The sequence below is a fragment of the Protopterus annectens genome, chromosome 12.part0, assembly GCF_019279795.1.
Source record: "Protopterus annectens isolate FY-2018-M chromosome 12.part0, PAN1.0, whole genome shotgun sequence".
Taxonomy (NCBI): Eukaryota; Metazoa; Chordata; order Ceratodontiformes; family Protopteridae; genus Protopterus; species Protopterus annectens.
In genome coordinates, this window is record NC_056746.1 from 118,965,914 (window position 1) to 118,983,413 (window position 17,500).

A 17,500-nucleotide genomic window follows, 5' to 3' on the forward strand; every position below is an offset into this window, starting at 1 on the left:
TGGGGCAGCAGGGAATGGTTCTCATTCCTGTCAAACACAACAAGCTGCAAGCAGCTTTGGAGGGACCCTACAAGGTGGTAAGAAAGGTAAGTGATATTAATTACATGGTGGAACTGCTAGGCAGAAGGCAGGGGCACAAACTGTAACATGTTAACATGATGAAACCTTACCATGATAGGGAGGCCCTTGTGCTGAACATTTGCAGTGGATTGCAGGAGGAGTCTGTGGGAGATCTGGGGACTGATCTCCTCAGTGAGGCTCGGGCTGACACTTCAGTGGAAGGGGTAGCAATGTCCCAACAGCTATCTCCTATCCAGGTTCAAGAAATCTGAGCAGTGTTGCAGGTATATGAGGACATGTTCACTGGGAAACCAGGGTGCACCTACCTGGGGCAGCACCAGATGGATACAGGACCCCAAAGGCCTATTAGGCAGGCCCTTTATAGAGTGCCTGAGAAAGTCAAACAGACTCTGAGTGAGGAGGTACAGGAGATGTTGGAACTAGGGGTGATTCAAGAGTCCAACAGTCCCTGTGCCTCCCCAGTGGTGCTGGTGCCAAAGAAGAATGACAGCACCAGGTTCTGTGTGGACTACAGGAAATTAAATAGTCACACAGAGTCAGATGCTTACCCCATGCCTAGGACAGATGAGGCCCTAGAGCAGCTGGGTAGGGCTAAGTATCTTACAACCATTGATCTTACCAAGGGTTATTGGCAGGTGCCCTTGACTCCCAGTGCTAGAGAGAAGTCAGCCTTTGTGACTCCTTTTGGCTTGTATGAGTTCACAAAGATGCCCTTTGAGATGAAGAATGCCCCAGTGACTTTCCAGAGTCTGGTAGATCATATCCTAGCAGGAGCAGGAGGGTTTGCCCTTGCTTACCTAGATGATATTGCCATCTACAGCCATTCCTGGCCAGAGCACCTTCAGCATGTCAGGGAGGTGCTGAGCAGACTACAGAGGGCAAGGTTGATCATTAAGCTGGGCAAATGTCAGGTGGGTATGGCACAGGTGTCCTACCTAGGACATAGAGTGGGGAGTGATAATATGAGACCAGAACCTGCCAAAGTGGAAGCCATTCAGGCATGGCCTGCACCTGTTACCAAAAAGCAGGTGAGAGCATTTTTAGAGACAGAAGGGTACTACAGAAAGCTCGTCCCCAGTTATAGAACCATAGCTGCTCCCCTCACAGACCTGACAAGGAAGAACAGGCCAGATAAGGTAGTGTGGACCCCAGCATGTAAGCAGGCAACCAGAAGCTTAAAGAAGCTTTGGGATGACCCCCTATGTTAGCCAGTCCAGATTACAGCAAATAATTTGTTGTGCAGGTGGATGCTTCAAACCATGGGGTGGGGGCTGTTCTTAGCCAGAGCTCTTCAGAGGGGGAAGAGCACCCAGTGGTTTATCTCAGTCGTAGACTCCAACCCAGGGAGGAAGTCTATGTAGCTGTAGAAAAGGAATGTCTAGCCATAGTGCGGGCACTGCAGAAACATCAGTCTTATCTGTATGGAAGGAAATTCACTGTTATGACAGATCACAACCCCCTAACATGATTAAACAGAGCCAGCCAGCAAAATGTCAAGTTGCTAAGATGGAGCCTGGAGTTGCAAGCATATGATATGTCTGTGCAGTACCACAGTTGGATTAGCAATGCCAATGCAGATGGGCTCTCAAGACAGGGAATAGGGTAAGGTATACTCAGATAGACCTAACTCCCTCAAGCAGCGTTTCTCAAGGGTCACTTGAAAAACTAGCTTGAGTTCTCAAGGGGGGAGATATGTGAAGATTGGGTGAAGATAGATGAAGGCTGCCAGCCTAACCAGATAGAATTTTGGAGATAATTCTGTCATCTGTAAATATTAATGTAAACCACAGGTTTGTTGTCTTAAATGGTAAAAATAGTGTTACATGTGGAACTGAAAAAAATGTAACAACAGTGCACTCTGCTGACCAAGTAATGCATGTTGTGACCCTTTGATGTAAACATGGCTCTGGCCAGTCTAGATGAAGGAATTCTTGCTATTGTTTTAAGGCCAGAGTTAATGGCCAGAATTTGCATGCATAAATGGCTTTGCTTCCTGACCTGGTGTGAGCTTACTAAAGAATGTAGCCTGTTAGCCTGGGAAACCCAGGAAAGTGTGAAGAATGATGTAATGTGAATCAGGACTGTAATATCAATTTAAACAGAAAGAATCAGAGAGCATTAAGCATTTTAATCCTGACCATTCAACTCATCAGCACTGTCTTGCTCTATATGTAAGTTTATCTTAGACTTGGGTTTTCTCTTAGAAATAACTAGAAACTAGAAAGATTAGACTAAGTGTTTTTATGTGATGTCAGAACTGTACTACCGAATTATTTTAAGTATTGTTCAGTGATCTCTGAACTCTTGACTAGCACTGTCTATTAAAAAGTATTGTCTTGTGTTTTGACTATTTGTTATTAAATATTTTTAAACCCTTCCAACTGTGGCTGTTCTTGTAGAGATAATTTAAGCTCTTTAGAGTACTTGCATGCCTTTGGTAAAATTGTACAAAGCCACTTCAATAGCGTTAGCCCTGGGCTATACTACCAATTGGATAATAATATTGCATATTAATAATTGAATACCCTTTTAAGGGCCTTTGTGTAGCTGATAAGTATTAGTGGGAGGTGGCAGCTGGTACTACCATATAGTCCAGGAAAAAGGGGCACAGCTGGAGAACCTGTGCCAGCCTTCCCCAGGAGTATCTGTGTAGTTGTATAACCTCCTCTCAAAGTGTGTGTGTGTGTGTGTGTGTGTGTGTGTGTGTGTGTGTGTGTGTGTGTGTGTGTGTGTGTGTGTGTGTGTGTGTGAGCTACTTGGGCAGGGACACGAAGCACTGGTTGGACAGAGAGGGTGCTAAAGGTTTTAGCTTGCCCACTAGGCTGAGATCTGGACCCTATAGCTGCGCCAGTGGGGAGTCTTATTGGGGACCTGGAGAGCAAGGGAGTGACCAGCCCCAGACTGACTGTGATCTCTGTGTACTCTTAAGGGAAATTGCACTTTACTGTGTGTATTTGTTATCCTTTCTTCCTATATGAGATGTCCTCTCTGGTGTTAGTGGTGAGGATTGAGGCCCCTTGATTGCTGGGCCAGAGTATGAGCATCACATTAAACATCAAATGTGTTGGTCAACATGTCCTAACAAGTGCATCATGTTCATCTCTAGGCTCATGGCTGCAGACATTTGGAATTTTAAGGGAGAATACTTAATAATGTACCCTCAGCTCCCAGAAATGGGTCAGTGCTGTGCAACACCCAGGTTCAACCTGTATTGTTATAAAGCACTGAAATACGTTATGCTGACTCATGAGTAATTTATGATAAATCCAAAATATTATACACAAGAACATGATAACTGGTGATCCAACTTAGTTTCATGCTTTCATCTGACAAGACATCTTCAGAACTGAGCTTGTACCATCAACTCCAGATTAAATATTGTGTTAAAACAGACAATGTTAATAAACTGACATCTTAAAAAACATAATCAAATAAATATTTTAAACATGCTTGCCTTTTACAACACATTTAATATTAATAGTCTTGTTAAGACCTGGATTTCTGTTCACTTCCAGCCTTAACTACCATTAAGCCTCTGAAATTTCCAAATAATTTTCTAAATCAACAACTCTATAATTTTATTTTATGTGTTTGACTACACAAAATAAAAACTTATTAAAGGAGCCATATGTAATGGAATGTTTGTATAATGCTTTATTATCCTTTGTCTTAACAGTGTAGCTATCCTCCTTAATATGCTCAGAAAGCTTCCTATTTGTTTTACCTACATAAAAACATTGTCAGGAAAGACATAAAACACAATGTACTGCACATTTGGTTCAACAACTAAATTGTCCAGTGATAGAAATACTTCTATCACATTGTTCAAAGCTCAATACCAGTGTTTCAACATAAATGTATACCATTTAAAAAAACACATTTGTACAATCTATAAGGCTTATTTGTACCAAACCCAGTCATTTTATAACTGCATGGTGACTCTAACTTGTCCTTCGTATTTTGACCTCCCTTACCAATAAACATAATCTTTCAACTAAGTCCTGATAGCCCAGAATAACCTTCTAGTTGTCCTTTAAAATTTGTTGTTATCCAAACTGTATGCGACAGGAATATTAAAGTAATTTTCCTTTAGTTAATCATACATTAACACTTTATTTTCAGACAAATGATTGGCCATTTTGTTAGAATATAAAGTAGAATTCTACTTACCTGCCCTACCCTGTCTTACTCCATTGATAATTCCCATAACAAAGGGCCTGTCCTAACACCTATTAACAAATAATTCAACTAGACTTCCCAACTCTTCATCTAACACCAAATCATTTGAAATAAGCTTTGATAGTCTAATAGCTTGTACCTTTATGATGTTTTTCTTAACGCATAATGGATGTGCACTGGTGGAATGTGTAGAATTATTTACTAAAACTGGCTTTCTATTAACATTGTAAGCAAATATTTTAACACCCATTTCATTCCAAAAGACATGTATCCGGGGCCTTTCTCCCTGGGCATCCACTGAAAATGGGCTCTGCCCCAGTCAGACTTTCCCAGTAAACAAATGTAAAATAAATAAATAAATATTATCATACATTTCATATTTTATTTCAATCTGTAAGTCCACCTTTATACTTTCCACATCTTTTCGATCACCATCCACACACACACACACAAAAAAGTTGTGACATCCTTCCTGTAGGTCAGTAATCAAGTAGCTTCAATCCTCAACACTGACATTGGTGGAGAACGTTCACTTTAACAGACACACACACACACAATATTTTCAGATGCAGCTCTCTTCCTTTAAGAGCACACAGGAAGCACACTCCAGACCTGGGGCAGGACTTCCAAATAAGACTCCACCTTTCTCTTGGCAGAAATCAGTGCTCTGTGTCCCTGTTCCAAGTAGCTGACACACACACACAAACACACACACACACACACACACACACACACACACACACACACACACACACACACACACACACACACACTTTGAAAGTTGATTCTCACACACAGAAACACACACACACACACACACACACACACACACCTGGGAAAGACAGGCACAGATTTACCCGCTATGCCACTTCCACTCAGACTATAAGGCAGATTCACTGCCATCAGCCAGCTACTTTAAGGCTCTTACCAGGGTATCCAATTACTCTTAGTAAAATTACTACTTATACAAATGGTAGCATTAACCAATCATTAAGACTTTCAGGAGCATGATGCTACAGTGCCATTAAATAAATGCAGGTACTCTCCAGATCTCAAGAATTAAAATATTTTCTAAAAGACCAGCCAGAATGAAAGGTTTAGATATATTTAATAATAAATAATAATAAAAACAAGTATGAGAATGCTGAGTATCTATTTACAATAAACACCAGAGTTTCAATTTCCAGGAAATATAAAAATAACACAGATAGAAAGATTATGACAGATATAGAAAAAAACAATACTTTTAGTTAATCTCACTATATTTTCCTAACTGACTGAAAAATTACTGTTCCCTAGTTAAGTTACTTAGTAAAGCAAGGCAAGATGAAGTATGTGAGTGGCCCTGTCAGTTCCAAAACAGAGTGCTGAGTGGGATCTGTCACATCTCTCACTAGTTTCTAAATATAATTTCAGTGCTGGCTACAGAATGACATCACATCGGATCACCTGATTCTGTGGTTCTCACACTACCCTCTGACTATAAGCTGAGCCTGGATCTGGCACAGATGTGTCACAATACACACCTAGAGCTTTGCTATGGCTTATTTCAGCATATGGAGACTGTAAAACCATCCCAACCCTTTCATCCTTCCTGCAGAGACCAATCAGCCATTCTCTGGCACCCCAGGGTAGCAATTAGTTCACCACTAAGGACAATAAGAGCCCAGGCAACATTGCATCTCTGGCTGCATTCAGACTTGTGAGATAAAATCTTTATGGCCTAAATCAAGTCAAATTTCTGGATATTTTTCTTAAGGTAAACTGAACTCTGCTTAACACCTTCCCTTCTAGAATCATCTGTTAACATGTATACATTTCCTCAGTTACAACAGCACAATCTGATATAAATGTATATTTATTTCTGTTCAGCAGGACCCACTGTTGATACATTTTTACACAAACAACTTTACAAATATATTTAACACAAGCATCTGTACAAATCAGTTTGATATACAAATGACATAAAATTCTTAACAAAACTCCAGATAGCTATGTTAGCATATGTTGCACATCCACTAGTCTTCTTTCTCTAGCATAGTTGGCACTACTGCACATCATCACACAAATCATCAGCAAAACCTATATATGTTTTAACTTTACTGAACCAAGATGTATGGTAAAGATAAGTATGTTCTTATTCACAAAGTAATAAATTCATGAAAGTAGGGGGTCACTGCAGTCTCCATTGCTACTCCACGTTTGCCTAAAATATTTGTCATAGAACACAAAAATATTTTTTCCCAAACACCTTTATTGAATTATCACTTGTGATATAGGCAAATTTACATTCATATCAAAGTAATCAAACTATATTAACATAATAAACATTATACTTCACATATATTACTATATATCATATAACATAAGCAATATTACACAAATTATTTAATTCCTGCCTTTTTTTTAACAAGAAACATCTTTATTAAACCATTACTTACTGCATAGGCAATCATATATTTATTTATTTATTTATTTATTTATTTTACATTTGTTAACCAGGCTAGTCTGGCTGGATACATGTCCATTTTCAGCAGAGGCCCGAGGAGAAAAGCTCCACTATCAGAATAAGACAATACATTTCAAAGACATTACTAAAAAATCAATTTTAAAAAAGTGTACAGAGACAAAATACAGTTTGCCTGGACTAATTTAAGTAGGTAACAAACAGAGTTCAGATTATGTGGCTAAGGAGATAAGCTCAGGCATAAAAATACAAAGTTGAGTTAAAGGATATCACTAGTCAAGCTAAAAAATTTAATCATCGGTCAGTAGTCTTGATGACAGATTAGGTAGTTTGCAGAGGGAAAGAAACTGTTGGTATCAAGTGTTAAAAGAGCAAGTTAGAAGGTATAACAGGTAGATTGGTAGTTAAAGATGTAGGAAAAGGGGAAAAAATGATAGATAGAAATTGGGGATAGAATATAGTTTTGTTGGGTATAAGTATTATAACATAGTTAAAGGTTAGGAATGTCAAGTTGAAAAGGAGAGTGAGGAAATAGGATAGAGATGAAATGCTAAGGTAGTAGGATAAAGACGGTCAAGCTATGGCTGGAAAGAGAATAGAGAGAAGATGGCTAGAAGGTGAAGTAGGCAAAAAGATTGGAGAAAAAGAGTGAAGGTCCAGTGAAGGGGGCTGAGGATGTTAGTCTAGGTAAGAAAGGGAGTGGAAAGAATTACACAAGTAGCAGACTGGAGAGAGTAATGAAGAGTACTGTGCTCAGTCAGGATTGGAGCAGGGGCATAGCCAGTGAATTAGTAGGTGGGTTTTCATCTGTTTTTTGAAAAGGTGACATGATGTTAGGGAGGTCAGTTCAGTGGGAAGTTTATTCCAGTAAGAACCGATAGTGTTTGCAAATAGGGAATCACCTGATTTGTTATGAGATTTCAAAGTAGTAACTAGTAGCTTGTTGGCTGATCTGAGTGTCGTGAGATTTTTATAAGGTGTGATAAGTTTATTTAGTATGGGTATATTGGAGGGGTAATGAAGAATTTTGAAAGTGATGATTAGTTGTTGTAGGAGTATAAGGTTCGGGAGTTCAAGCCAGTTGAGTTTCTTTAAGTTAAGACAGTGGTGAGTTTGGAAAGGTGAGCCAGTGGCAAATCTGGCTATACTGTGGTAGGCAGTATTCAGTTTCTGAAGATTGGCTTTAGATAAGTTGACAAAGGAGGGGGAGGCATAAGTTAATGTAGAGATAAGGTGAGTTTGGGCAAGGGCTACTCGGGAAGTTGTAGTGAGATAGGGCTTTAGCCTGTATAGGGCACCAATCTTTTTATTGACAGTCTTGATAGTTAAATCAATGTGATAGTCAAAATTTAGCTGGTTATCTATGGTGACCTAGGAGTTTAGTGCAGTTGTCAGGTTTGATGACAGTGCCATTACAGGATATTATAGAAAAAGAGATAGGGGTGGATTTAGAGGTAGGGGTAAAGAGTAGTAGTTTGGTTTTTTTGGGATTAAGGAGGAGACAGATATGTTGAAACCAATTTTCTGCTGCAGTAAAGACTACTTGGGTAGTGGAGTGGAGTTCTGCTGGGGTAGAGGCAGAGCAGATGAGAGTGGAATCATCTGCATATTGTATACATGTGGATGTTGGTAGGGAATTGGGCAGATTATTGATGAAAATGGAGAAAAGTAGGGGGCCTAGGATAGATCCTTGTGGGACTCCAATAGTAACAGGGAGTTGAGTGGATAGATGGCTGTCCCAAAGGACAGCTTGTTTTCTATTAGTCAAATAAGAGTTGAACCACTGTAATGCTTGAGAATCCAGTGATAGGGATTTTAAGGTATCGAGGAGAAGTTGATGGTTGACCATATCGAATGCTTTTGAGAGGTCCAGAAATAGTGCAGATGAGAACAGGTTTCTATTTCGATTTTTATTTATAGTGTCAGAGAAGGAGAGAAGGGCAGTAGTAGTGCTGTGGTAGGGTCTAAAACCATGTTGAGAGTCTACAAGCAAGTTGTTATTTAAGAGATAATTTAGAAGTTGATGGTGAATACAGCGTTCCATTATTTTGGATAGAGGCGATAGAAGGGCAATAGGTCTAAAATTGGATAGTTCGTTAGAGTTTCCTCCTTTATGGAGTGGAATAATATGGGAGATTTTCCAGCAGGATGGGATTTTGGATTCTGTTATGGTTCTGTTTATTAAGATGGATACTGGGTAGGCTATTTTGTTTGCAGCTAGCTGAAGGTATTCAGCTGGAAGTTTGTCAGCAGAGGGGGTGCAGGGTTTTAGTTTAGAAAGTAGTTTCTGTATATAGGTTGTTGAGACGGTCTCAAGTTTTAGTGTATGGGTACTGTTAGGGATGGGGGTAGTTTGGAGGGAGGGGGGTGGAGTCATGGTGCTTGCAAGTGAGTTTACAGTTTGAGAGAAGAAGTTGTTAAAGGTGTTGGCTATGATGTTAGGTTGGTTTTGTGCTAAGCTAGCTGGGGTAGGTGTTTTGGTGTTGCCTGGGTGGAGTAGTTTATATTAATATAAATGAAAACAAACCACACCGACATAATCCTAGTCGCAAACATTTTACATCACAAATCATACTAACACACTCCCAGTTGCAAAAATTATTAATCAATTATAATGCACCCAATATTTCTCACTCAAACATTACATAGCTCATTTAAGTCCTGTTGCCTTTTAGACCTCATTCCTCCCTTGTATGTATTGTTCCCACAATTCACATTTTTTCCTATATAGTTTGCTACTACCCTTTCTAAAGATTTCAGTTCCAGTTGTTTTATCTCTGTTACTATATTCACTTCTTCCAGTATAGCTGGTTTCGATTTTGATTTCCATTTTCTAGTAATTTCTGTTTTGGCAGCCACCATTATTAGACACAGCAAGGCCTTACCATGTCTAGGCAATTCTGATTCTGTATCATAGCTTAGAAAAATCAGGGCGGCCACGGTGATGCAACAGTTAGCATTGCCGCCTCACAGCAAGAGGTTCTCCAGTTCAATCCTCGGCTAGGGTGCCTTCTCTGCGGAGTCTGCATGTCCTCCCTGTGGTCGCGTGGGTTTCCTCCGGGTGCTCCAGTTTCCTCCCACATCCCAATGACATGCTGTAGTTGGATTGGATACTCTAAATTGGCCCTAGGCGTGAGTGTGTGCATGTGTGTGCCTTCTGTGGAAGGTTGGGTGCCGGGCTGGCAACTCGACACCGTAATTCTCTACTGCCAGTCATGAGCAGACAGGTGATCTGCTGTGGTGACCCCTAACTGGGAAAAGCCGAAAGAAGAAGAAGAAGAAGAAGATCATAGCTCAGAAAAATCATCTCTCTCATCAGACCAATCTGCCCACCCAACATCTCCAACAGTGCATCCCGAAGGGAACCTTAAAGTCTGCCAACTCATCGCACTCCCAGAAAATATGTTCCTAATGACCTCGTTCTTCCCCTTCACACCTCCCACATTTACTGTCTGCCTGAGGAAATATTCTCTGGAGTCTGTAAACATTTGCAGGCAAAAATCCTAAACCTTCTAGATTTTGTTGCATATTTTGGAGACATGCATATATCCTCCCATTGTTTGTTTGTGAATTGATTATCCAATCTCTCTTCCCAATTCTTTCTAACCTTCTCTGCTCCTCTGATTGATTTTTATAGATATCATGCAATATTTTATATGCTCTACTCTACTAATTATTCCTTTTTTAAAGGCAGGTTCTGTTCTAGATTCTATTAAAAACTCTATGTGATCTATTCTAAAACTAATTCCAGTAAACAACAACTGGTGTTAATATATGTGCTGCTGAAATCAGTGGTATGAGATAAAAAAGACCCAACAATGTCTAATCCTACATATTGAAGGATTATAATATACAAAGAAACACCAAGACGGTTCAATCGTATTGCATAAAAGAATGGCAGCAGAGTGTGCACAAACAGGTCTGTTCAGTTCTACAAGGCAATCGAATTTGGAACCAGGGTTACATCAGACACCAGGCCTCAGCAAGATGTGCAAAACAGTAAATACAGTGATGTAGTAATGAATGGTAATAGCTAAAAACAAAAAAAAGTTTCACCAGATCAGATACAGGAACAACAAATAGTAGAACAATCACAAAAGGGACCAAAGGAACAAAAACGGACATTTGGAGTTATTAGATTTATCTTTCTGATAAAGAGTTAACGTTTCTAGAAAAATGTTTCTGCTTTGTCCCTGCCAGGCAGGCAAATTTGCTGCATACATTGACTGATTTAAAATGGTTTGAAGGAAAATTATATTTAACTAATAATTTATAATCAGGAAATGTTAAAACAGATAAAACTATAGATAGAAAAATCTAATACATTTAATCATGCATTCATAGCTTTATTAGTCTTTGAATCTTTATGTGAAAAAGGGCCTGTTTTGGTAGGATGCACAGTGGGGAATGGGCAAAGAAATGTGGGCATCAGAGCAGAACCCAAGTAGCTCCAGTGGCAGTGAAGGTCAAAAAGAGCAAACTACAGTGGTTTGGGTATGTGCAGAAAAGCAGAAAACAATGAGAAAGACAAAAGACAGGAAGAATAAAAGAGGAAATGACAGCATCCAGTAAACAGATGGATGGATTTTGAGAAGTAGACCTGCATCAGGCAGGCACGACTGTTGAAGAAGAGAGGACAATGGCACTAAAATGCAAGAGATGGCGACAGCAGACATGACACCCTGACCGTATGTAGACAATTGTGAAAGGGGGATGATGATTATGATGACTGTAGTCTGTCCTCCCTTCTGAGTAGTAAGTACTGGATCCATCCTAAGCCTAGTGGCTTTCAAGCACTGCCCTCCCAGCTTGTGTCCTAGATATACAGGATGTCCAGTGCCCTCCTTACCATCATGTCATCAATTTCCAAGCTGTGTCCTGTCAGTGAGCCCATAGTCAGTGCAGCAATCCTAAATTCATGTTTGGAACTTTGACTGGCTTTACATCCAGCTTTTTGCTGAACAGAGCTATCCCCCCTGATAGGCACCCCAAAGAGTCTGTTTTGCAGCCCATGACTCCATTTTAGCTGTAGTGATTGTTTGACTTGCTGTTCTCTGCCTGACTATTGTTGATATCTGTCTGCATTTGATTTTGGATTGGAATTATGATGTCTTCTGTTTTTTATATTATTCTTATATTGCATTTTGTTTTGTTTTGTTTTAGATTTTTTGTTCTTTTTGGAAATTTAAGAGGTCTTGGCTAGGGCCAGTTGATAAAGAATTATTTTGCAGACAGTGAATAACATCCATCTAATTAGTGGGAGAAGCTGAGAAATTGCATTCCTCATTTAACTACTAATATTTAGTGGCATCGTTTTTTTTAGCTTTGGTTCTTGTTTGACTTGCTGTTCTCTGCATGCCTACTGCTGATTTCTGTCTGCATTTGATTATTTTACACCCTTCCGCCTTGCTGCTGTTGTGCTTTTAAACTTGATGCTTTTGAGTCGTTTACCCCTACTACAAATCTGCTTTTAGACACCCTGTCCAGTCTCATCTGTGGCGTGGCTGCTAGATGTGTGGCAGCAGTGCTGCTACCTCAAAGCAACAGGATCTCTAGTTTGATTGTCGGTTGGGGTGCCTTCTATGTGGAATCTGCATGTCCTCCTTAAGTTCATGTGAATTTCCTCCAGGTGCTTCAGTTTCCTTCTGCATTCCAAAGACATGCATCTGGAGCATTTCTCTCTGGGCCTCCACTGAAAATGAGCTCTGTCCCAGTCAGACTTTCCCGGTAAACAAATGTTAAATAAATAAATTAATTAAATAAATAAAGTTCATCAGCTCATACTACTGAGAACTGAGAGATCGTCTGGGAAGGCCTACCCTGTTAGTCTCATAAACTTGAATTATTGTCCATTTCCTATCTTCCCACTTACTAAAAAATGCACTTTATTCAGCTGCTTTTACTGTATTTGTGCTCTTACAGTGTTTAATTGCATTTAATCTGCTGCATTTATTACTGCTTGTTAGTACCTTGATTACATTGTAACTGTTATTCTAAGCCTCTTAGTTTTGATTTAAGCACTTGGGCTCCAAACTAGTTATCGTACATAAGGAAGATTTGTGGTCTACACTCTTGTGCAGAAGAGGTTGCTTACACCCTTCTGAGTTGAGAATTGCTGGTTGAAGGCTTATTGTGTGTATTATTCTAAAAGTGTCTTATTTCTGGTTTAAGCACTTGGGCTCCAAACCAGTTATTTTATATTAAGAAGGTTTCTGGTCTACAGTCTTGTGGGAGGAGAGGGTAGCCTCCACCCTTCTGACATGTGCATTTCTGGTGAAGGCTATTGTTCCTGTTATTCTAAGTACCTTTGTTATGGATTAAGCACTTGAGTTCCAAATCAGTTATTTTACATTATGATGGCTTTTGGTCTACACCTTTGTGGCAGGACAGAATAGCCTTCACACGTCTGAGCTGAGAATTGTTGGTTGAAGGTTTATTGTATCTGTTATTATAAAAGCATCTTTGCTCTGGTTTAGGCACTTGGACTCCAAACCAGTTATTTTTACATTAAAAAGGTTTGTGGTCTACACTCTTGCAGCAGGAGAAAATAACTTACACCCTTCTGAGCTGAGAATTGCTGGTTGTAGGCTTATTGTGTCTGTTATTCTAAAAGTGTCTTAGTTCTTTTAACTGCATTAATGCTGATCTCTCACAATGTAAGTTTCCCTTAAAATACCTTTGCTGTCTCGACACATTTTTAACTACTTGACATCTAGTTTGTGCATAGCTGAGCATTACTCATCAAGTTCTTTGTCTTATTGACCTATTCAATATTTAAATTTCTCTCACTCCTCCCTAGTAGATCAGCAGCCATGGATATGAACTTCCTGACTCTCTCTGTGGCCAGTCTTGCTGAGATAGGTATTCTGAGGCATTGTAGCAACTGCCTCATGTACACTGGCAACCCTTATTCTTAATAAAACAGATAAAGTATGTGAGGGGTGTAAATATACTTTAATGCTGGTGGTAAAACTCGCTCATACAGCCAAAACTAATCCTATAGAGGTTGTCAGTGGCACTTGCACCATGCCTACTGCACAGTTTAAAGACCATACACATAAAACTACTTATCCTGAAGCACCTACAGGTAAAGTTCCTAAAAAACTAAGACCTCCTACACAGTACAATCCAAAACAGGGTCCTCAGCCATCACATAAACACTCCATTAACAGACCACCCACAGCTACACACAGTAACACTGTATCCAATGCCTCACATAAACACTCCATTAAAGCACCACCCACAGCTACACATAGTAACACTGTATCCAATGCCTCCACTGCTAAGCCCTTAAGGCAAACCAGCACACAGTCAAATTTCCTGGTCATTGGTGATTCGACAGTGAGGTACACTGTTGTCCCCCTCACCTGACTAAGTAAGGATAATGTCATAGCTAGCTGCCTTTTTGAGGCTAGGCTTAGTCAAGCCACACAGGTATTCAGGTCATTACACCACAGGTATCAGTATGACTCTGTCATTGTCCATGTGGGTATTAATAACCTGAGACGTACCTCCCTGGATTATATGATGTCAGATATGCTTGAGCTCACTAATTATGTTTCGGGCAGGTATGAGCCTAGCACTGAGCAGCATACTGCATTCTCCAAGGATGATGCCACATTACCAACAGAAAATTATTGATTTTAACAACTGGTTTAGTTTCTGATGTCAGTCCTAGGGGGTACAATATTGGACACCCTGAGGACATGGTTGACAGACCACGCTGCTTTGCCAGGGCTGGTCTGAACTTATCCACTCTAGGCTTTCGGATACTGGCAAAGACCTTTTCCACCTCCACAGTGCCTTTTTTAGGCAATGCCAAACTGATAAACCTCCCTACTTAACTGAACCTGTGAAGGAACATCTGAAGGTGGTACTGCTCAATGCTAAAAGTCTCAACAAGAAACTCCATTTCTTGCAATCATTCCTCCCCAGAAGAGTGTAGACATCTGTGTAATAATATAGACATGGTTTAAAGTCACTGAGACTACCCCAGTTGTACAAGGTTATAATGTCTTTCACACTTTTAGACCAGCTACTGTACAGGAGGGAGCTAAAGGTGGAGGAGTCTCATTCTGTATTAAACACAACCTCATATCCAGACTAGTAAAGTGTATGACCCACTGGAACTCGTGCATGTGCAACTCACCATAAACAGGGTCTCATACCATATCCTTGCAAACTACAGGTCCGCCTCCATGTCCCAGGAAACCCATGCTACCTATCTCAATGTGCTATAGTCCCTTATGGTATTCATGGGAGATATCAACCACCCCTCTATAGGATGGGACTCCTACTTCTAATGCACAAGCCCAGATATTCCTAAACTTTATTAACATCAACATCCTGGAGCATTTGGTCCGTCTCTTACTACTGATACAAACATCCTTCGCCCTATACTCGTGAACATTGTGGGGGACTGTTCCTCACCCCATGTAATGTCTTCATTTGTCAGATCTGACTATAAGGAAGTATTACTTGAAATAAAACTTAAATCTAGGGGCCCAGTGAAACTAAAAACCTTTAGGAACTATTCCAAGGTTAACCTCTCTTTACTAAATGAAATTCCAAACACCCTCAAACCCAGTAAAAACTATAGTATATACTGAGCTATTTTTCAAAATGTCTGTACAGCAATATTGATAGCTGTATAGAGTGAGCTGTGCCCACTCGTATTAAGAATAAGACAAACTCAAAAGACAAGACACCCTGGTGGAATCACAGCATCAATCAGTTATACAACAAAAGAAAAAAGTCTTGGCCAAGCATAGCAGGAGCAAATCCATGCATATTAAAATCTCCCTGGCCAATCTAAGCAGGCAGATAAGAGGATTAATGAATGCTTCAAAGGCTAAATTTGAAGAAAAAAATAGCTACTCAGGAACAGGACAACCACAATGCTTTCTATAGCTATGTCTGTAAGCTCAGGGGAAATACGAAACAATGCACAGAACTTATTGTAAATGGTATCACCCACACTGAAATGGAGGATATTGCCAACATTTTGGCTGACAGGTTTAGCTCAAATTTCTTCTCCCAATCCCTAGTCCAAAGGAAATACCACATACAACAATGCCCCCAACCATTACTAGGGAACAGGTCATCACTGCACTTTTCAAGGCCAAAAACATCCTTGGCTTTGATAATATCCCAGGATGCCCTGGGCTCTGATAATGTCCCAGGATGCCCTGGACTCTGATAATGTCCTGGGATGCCCTGGGCTCTGATAATGTCCCAGGATGCCCTGGGCTGTGATAATATTCCAGGATGATGACCTGTCTGGTTCAGAGGGTCATACGTGTATACTAGTCTAATGGCCCTGGACCCTTTACAAGCCTAGCCCCTAGAAGTGTCCTGGCATCATGCCACCCGATGTTAGTTCCCAGTGCCTCTATCAAGTAGAGCCACTGGAGCGATCCCTGGGGTGAACTTTCTATTTCCCATCCACTCATCGGTATTTCTCTCTGGTCCAATTGAATCACTTTTCAACTGGTGTTTACTGTCAGGTTTTGTACCCAAGGAATGGAAGATGGCTACAGTCACTCCTCTGCACAAAGGAGGTCCAACCATAAGTCTGACCAGCTTCATATATAAGGCCATGGAAGGAATCATAATGGAAATGATGAATTAGGACATAGGTAACCTGTAAATGCAGGACCCATCACAGTTTGGCTTTGTTAAAGGAAGGTCATGTCTATTAAATCTAGTGAACTTTTTTGAAAGGGTAATCAAAGCATTGGATGAAGGCAAGACTGTGCACACAGCTTACCTTGACCAGGCCAATATTTTGATATAATATCACCCAGTGGATAGCCAAATGTCTCACTGATAGGACCCAGGAGCTCAAAATAGGTGAGGCACCTCCACCAAGAGGCCTGTCACTAGTGGAGTTCCCCCCCCAGGGCTCGGTAGTGGGCTCACTACTTTTTGGCATCTATTTATCTGAAATAGAAGCAAATGCTGAAGGCTTATGGCTGACTAACTTTGCAGATGATTGCAAGCTGGGGGTTATCACTGACCTCCCTGCAGAAATTAGCATTGTTCAAGAAGGTCTATCTCTGACTAACAAATGGTGCCAAAGTCATGGTCTTAAACTCAGTGCTAAGAAATGCATAATTGCACCCTTGGAAAGTTAACCATCCCACCTAATTACCATGTTGATAATATGCCCCTAAGTGTCGACCCAGTGGTCAGGGATCTGGGTATGCACTTAGACACTAGCCTTACATCCAATCACCACTTGGCCTCAGTGGTGAGGAAATCCTTTTATGTTGCACAATTTACAAGTAAGGTCATGGCATCTAGGTCCAAAGAGGTAATTATCCCACTGTAATCCACCCTTATCAGACCAGTCATAGAGTAGAATGTTCCCTTCCGTATGAACTTCACCAAGCATATGCAGCGACTAGAGTGGGCTTAAAGACCCCTTACGAAAAGAATACAAGTGCGACAAACCGGCCTTATGCAGAGGGTCTTAAAGGCCCCTTACAAAAAGAATACAAGTGCGACAAACCGGCCTTATGCAGAGTGTCTTAAAGCCCATTCCCTCTACTCAGTCTCCTATAGATTGCTGTGGGGTGATCTATGCTTGGCTTACAAGGCTTCCACAAACTTCACATTTATTAATCTCCTGCATATTCATATGTCAAACAGCACCAGAAATACAAGGTCTAGGGACCCGAATTATGTCGGTGAGTTAAATAGAACATGCCGGAGAGACCGCTGTGAGTCCCAGAGACAGCCTCTCCCATGGAACAGGCTTCCCATCCATGT